At 36.0% G+C, this 5,389-nt stretch overlaps 1 protein-coding gene across 3 annotated transcripts in view; it reads left to right on the top strand.

Annotated features, from left to right (window-relative positions):
- The first annotated feature begins 4,996 nt into the window (after window positions 1-4,996).
- The window catches only part of NT5C3A (5'-nucleotidase, cytosolic IIIA), a 14,498-nt gene continuing 14,105 nt past the window's right edge, over window positions 4,997-5,389 (top strand). Inside the window, exon 1 of one of the 3 annotated variants that reach the window (XM_009635296.2) lies at window positions 4,997-5,074. The gene's annotated coding sequence lies outside the window, so the exon portion shown is untranslated. The remainder of the gene's footprint in view (window positions 5,075-5,389) is intronic. The other 2 variants (XM_035890848.1, XM_035890850.1) reach the window with 2 other exon arrangements.

Below are 5,389 nucleotides of genomic sequence, written 5' to 3'. Positions count from 1 at the left end.
TCCCTTGTAAGGGAGGGAAACCAGAACTGTATTTGCTATTTAAGCTGCAAGTGCATAATGGATTTATAAAGAGGGCTATCCAGAAAGCACTGATAAGAATAGGCACCACTGAAATCTAAGTATGAAGGCCAAGAAAAAAGGCTCAGTTTTCTTCTGCCCTGGATTGAGTGAGTGTCACAACCTTGATTTCTTCTTTCTTTTCTAGTGCTTTAGAAGCTATTTGTAAAATTTAAGTATAATGTAGTAACTTATTAATACTGTTCTGAGCTTGCTTACTTTTAGATTTATTTTTTTTGCAAGAAGAGGAGAGGTTAAGAAAAAAGCATCAAATTAAACTCTGGCTCAGGTATGATACCATTTATAGACTGGTATTTCCAAGATAGGTGGTTACTGACTGAAGATCGCTTGGTCATTTCTAGATAGTCACTGATTACTAGACAATATATAGCTTTTGGGTTTTTAATCTACCAGTTTCAAATGTTAATTCTCTCCAAAGTGAGGGAGTGGGACCAAAGCACAGAGATGAGGCAATTCCCTTAACATACAATTGGAGGGAGAAGTTGCCTGCCCTGAGCTGTATTCATTCAATCTTCAGATTCTTCAGAACTGGTTCTGTATGGTTTGTACCCCATATATTCCCTCAGAAAGAGACTAAACTTTTGCTTGGAGTAATAATTGACAGGAGGAGATCACATGAAATACTGGAAATTCAGGCCCTAGTTACTATTAATTCTTCATAGACTTCTATAGAGGATTTGAAATATTGCATGAAGTGTTGACTTCTATTACCACAGTTGTTACAGTTCTTTCTGAGTTTTGTAATGTGTAACAATACACTGTACACATTTGTAATGTGTAATAATAAGTTTTGTTTGTGTTTGAGTAATATGTCTTTCTTTGATTAATGTGTGTAAGTCCATCAAAACCTCTTAACCCTGTGTTCTATTACCTGGACTTTAAGATACCAAGTCAGCAATATATTTGGCTTGCCTTCATTCCTACTCTCTTGTAAGATTCAAAATGTCAATATATCACCAGCAGAGATCTCTGCTTTTAGAGCATTCTTGTAAGCAGAAGAGGAAGGTGTACAAGGACAATGATGCTGCAGTATCTTTTATTCTCTCATCTGAATAATCAATTCCATATAGAATTGCAAGTCATGGCTTCCTACATGTTTCGAACTGATGCTAAAAACCCTATTCATTTTAAATTTCCAGAACTGCAGAAACTCCTTTAAAAAACAAAAACAAAAAACCCATGCAAAAAAGCCCCTTCCAGTTCTGACCTCATAGCCTTTCTTAGGGTAACCACCTTGAGAGATCATTAAACCAGAATAATTTATCACACTGTATGACCTTAACATAAGCTAATCACTGTTCTTGTCCACTGCTTAAAACCTTTGCTTAGTCCTAATGAAACTGATGATCTACCCCATATTTAAAACATGCAGTTATCTTGCTGAATTAAAATGTGTCTTTATGTAGCCTTATTTTTTTAATGAATGACAGTGGTTTTATTGAGATACCATTTTTCACTGAGTGCAACATCATGGTGATTGTCGTATTAAACAAAACAAGAATAAATACTTAAGTTTAGCTGTTCTTTATACATTTGAGTCTATGTGTTAGCACTAATAACTTTATGTGTTCAATACAGTCATAAGTGGTCAGACTATAGATGATCTCCAGTTTTCTCTTGTATTGTAAAGAAAGATTGATCTCTGATCAGATCTAGAAAATCTCTATCAAATAAAGTTGCTAAATATGTCAGTGTTTACCTGCTCTAATCTTTTCTGTGCGTGCATTTATTTTTGCCTTTTTAAAATATGATAGCTGAGTGGACAAAACAAATTCTCAGCTAAAGGGGTACTGCTGAGTCTTAAAACCGTTCAGGTTAAGACCCTCACTTTCTTAGCATGTGTCTTCTGTGGGTTTATCATCTAATGAATTCAGTCTCTAATATGTTCTTAGCATTTTTCCATAGCAAGTGCTGTTCAAGTTCTTTCTGTTTAAAGAATCTCTTACATTCCTCATGAGTCATCTCTATAAGACACACACTTTCATCTACAAATAGTATTTCTGTATTGCATCATACCGGCTGTAAATACGGGTAGCATTTTTTTACACCAAAGCAGTAGCTGGAAAAATAAGTGGTATCCAAAATTCCTGTAAGGCATCTTTCTAAACCTTTATTTACCCCACCTTCATCAAACTGAGCATTTATCTTATTACCCTTATAATTGTCACTTAGAAATATGAAAAGCTGTTTCTGGAACCAGTATGCTGCTCGTTAATTCAGTTCACTAGGGCATGAATGAAGATAATGTTTGAATAAAATTCTTTTATGTTGGTTTGTTTCTTCTGCTTAGTTTTGGTACTTAAGTGCTAAGGTTCAGTTAGCTTTCCCTGTTTTGTGGAGATTATATCAAGTAGTCTGCTTTGAAGAAAATGTACAAAGTAGACTTACTACAAAAGCAAAATTAGAAAAGCAAATACAGTTTCTTAATATTTAAAGTGAACCCCTGCAATAAAACAAGGTATTGCTCAAGTAAAGTTGGGCAATATACTAAATATACAGGGATATATTAAAAGTTGTTCAGTTGTAGGAGGCTCACTAAACAGGATTAAAAGGTAGTAAGCTACGAGCTAATGTTTACACTGTAGATACGATTCAGTCACGTTTAGTCTTTGTAGCAAATATTCTAATTCAAATGGACAGAAATGACTCAAATATGACCTCTTTCTTGATCTTTAAGAGCTGATGTCAGTTTTGTTGAAGTATTCGACTTTTTACTAAAAAAGTTCGACTTACTTGCTTACATAACTTATCTGTGCTGTGTTCATTTCTTTCCACAAATAGGTGCAACTTAGGGCAGAGGTGTGTAAGGACCGGTAGAACCAGTTTTACTTTGCTTCAGACTAAAACTTCAAGTGCTTCTTACTCTTTGAGAGCATACTGAATCTCTACAAACCAGGTTCACCTAACACACCACCATATAAAGTTGAACATTTTCCTATTCTTGTATGAATGACAGATCATCTAATGTTTTAAGTGCTGTCCTTTTTTTTTCCTCTCTCTCTCTCTTCTTCTTTGTGAAAAAAGCCTTCTTTTTTCCAACTTTCATGAAAAGCAAGCTAACTTTCTTTAAACTCTTGATGGCGTTAGAATTTTTTTTTTCATCACATCTGAGAAGTACCAGAATATCAAAAGGCCAGCCCCACCACATCCCAGTCTCACCTATGAGGTTCACAAGACTCATTTATGTCAGTACCATTGTCACCTTTGAAATATATAAAAGTCCAAAGACAGGTAACTTTGCAAATTGAGTGCATAAAGTGATGCCTTTACCTGAACTGCATGATTCATTTAGCAAGCATATTTTACTTCAGTGTTCATAAGAACACTAAAATTGGAAATGCAGCACTGTCATAAGCTACAGCTTTTTGTTGTGCAAATATTTCATATTTATTCAAGATGCTGCATTATACATAGCTTTCCCAAACACTTACTACAGAGATATTATAACCAAAAGCATGCTAACTGTATTAAAATACTATAAAAGGTAATATTCCCTGTGTGTTACCTATTGCAACAGTATACAAATGCCATAACAAGTAGATTTAATGGGAGCTATGAATCCTGGCAAATATCAATGTCAAGTAAGTTAGATTTACTGTATATAGTCTTTGCAGGGGTTACATTATACTTTGAATACACCTTTCAAACAGTTTTGCTGCCCCGGGATACAGCAGACCTTAACATGTACATTTTGGGGGATCTTGTTCAGTTCTAAGGGGATGAGTGTTGATGAAAGTTGCACGTTTTGTATCAGCTGAAATATTCACTAGTTGTTCCATTGGGTCAAAACACAGAGAGCACAAGTGAAAAAAAATGAAAGTACTTGGTGTAGGTCAGAGTCTGAAGAATCCTGACACAGTACATACTGACCTACAGCTGGAAAGCAGACACAAAATGTATATGGATCCACTGTACCATTCAGAAAAAGTCTGTTGATATTTTTAAATACAGAAAACCAGTACATCCTCCTTAAAAGGAAATTTTCATAATTACTGCATTTCTAGAGTCCGTGGAGAGGGGGGGGGCGGTGGGTGTTACAGCAATAGGGGTTTTGTATGTGCTACACTAGTAACCTGCCCTTGCTTCAGTTCTGACAATTGCGCTGATCACATTCATGGCCACATATGAATTGGTCTGATGTTTGTGGTTAGATCTGGCAGCTTGAACTAGTGATCATAAACTTAAGGTTGTACATGAAGTAAGGGAGAGTTTAGGGAAGCTTGTACCTTTGCTATAGCAAGAGTTAGCTTCACGTGACACTTCCAAGCATTTATGCAACTTTGAAGTGTAAATAAGATTAGACAATACTTCCTTCATCCTCTCAGAGTAAAAAAGATTCCTTTTAAATACATCTTCTGTGTCACCTAGTTACTGTCTTTGATCAGGCAACATGCCTAATGACAAACTTCTGAATGCATGTTGAGTCTCCTTGTCTCTCAAAAATCCTGACAAACAAGCCTCCTTCAGTTCCCGTTTCAGTATCACATAGATAATTAAAGTCAAAGCAAAGATTAATTAATTTGCTGCTTCTACACAAATAAATATGTGCTCCCTTGTAAACGTTAATAAGACCATGTCAATGAGCTGTAAGAAATTTGTTGCACTATGCAACAGGAAATCCTAAAATACTTGGAAGGATTTTGTAAAAGGGTTAAAAAGTAACAAAGTAGTAAACTTGAAAAACAAGCTCCCTTCCTTTGCTAGAGCCGTCCCAATTTGCCTGCTGCATCCATGAAAGCTGTTCATTCAGTGAAGGTCAAAGGTTTTGTTGTTGGTACACCAGCTGATCAGCTGTAAGCCTGTCAGGCTGTACTGCTGAGCATAACAAATGGCTGTGCATTGCTGATGTGCGTCACAGGACCCTGGGGTTTTGCACGGGGATTAGTCAGGCTGTATTTGGAAACGCCCTCAACTGCACTTTGTGCTGCTATATTAGTGTTTCTCAAGCAAGAGGAATTTTCTTTTGCTTCTGCAGCTGCTCCCGCAAAACCCTCTGGTAAGTGTGCACAGCTTCTGTCAGCAGTACTGACTGTCTTCTGCCTGCATTTTTAAGCCAGGGTTATGAGCTCTAAGGCATTACTTGCAGTTGTTTATTGAGACAAATTATATTTAAAAAAAAAAAAAAAATTTGATAGCACAGAAATGGCAACAGCATTGAAGGAATATTTACCAGTTTTTATTGACTAGGTTAATTCAACTTAATCATTTTTCTACTTTTAAATATGTATCAGAGTAGTCTTGAGCATGGGTATTTTCAGAGTGATGTAGCTATGTACCATGCATGACTGCATTTATTTCTATACAGCAGGAA

This window comes from Egretta garzetta, unplaced genomic scaffold (assembly GCF_000687185.1).
Source record: "Egretta garzetta isolate BGI_Z169 unplaced genomic scaffold, ASM68718v1 scaffold713, whole genome shotgun sequence".
In the NCBI taxonomy this organism is placed as follows: Eukaryota; Metazoa; Chordata; class Aves; order Pelecaniformes; family Ardeidae; genus Egretta; species Egretta garzetta.
Note: the sequence above shows the minus strand (reverse complement) of the source record. Positions and strands in the feature narration are given on the sequence as shown.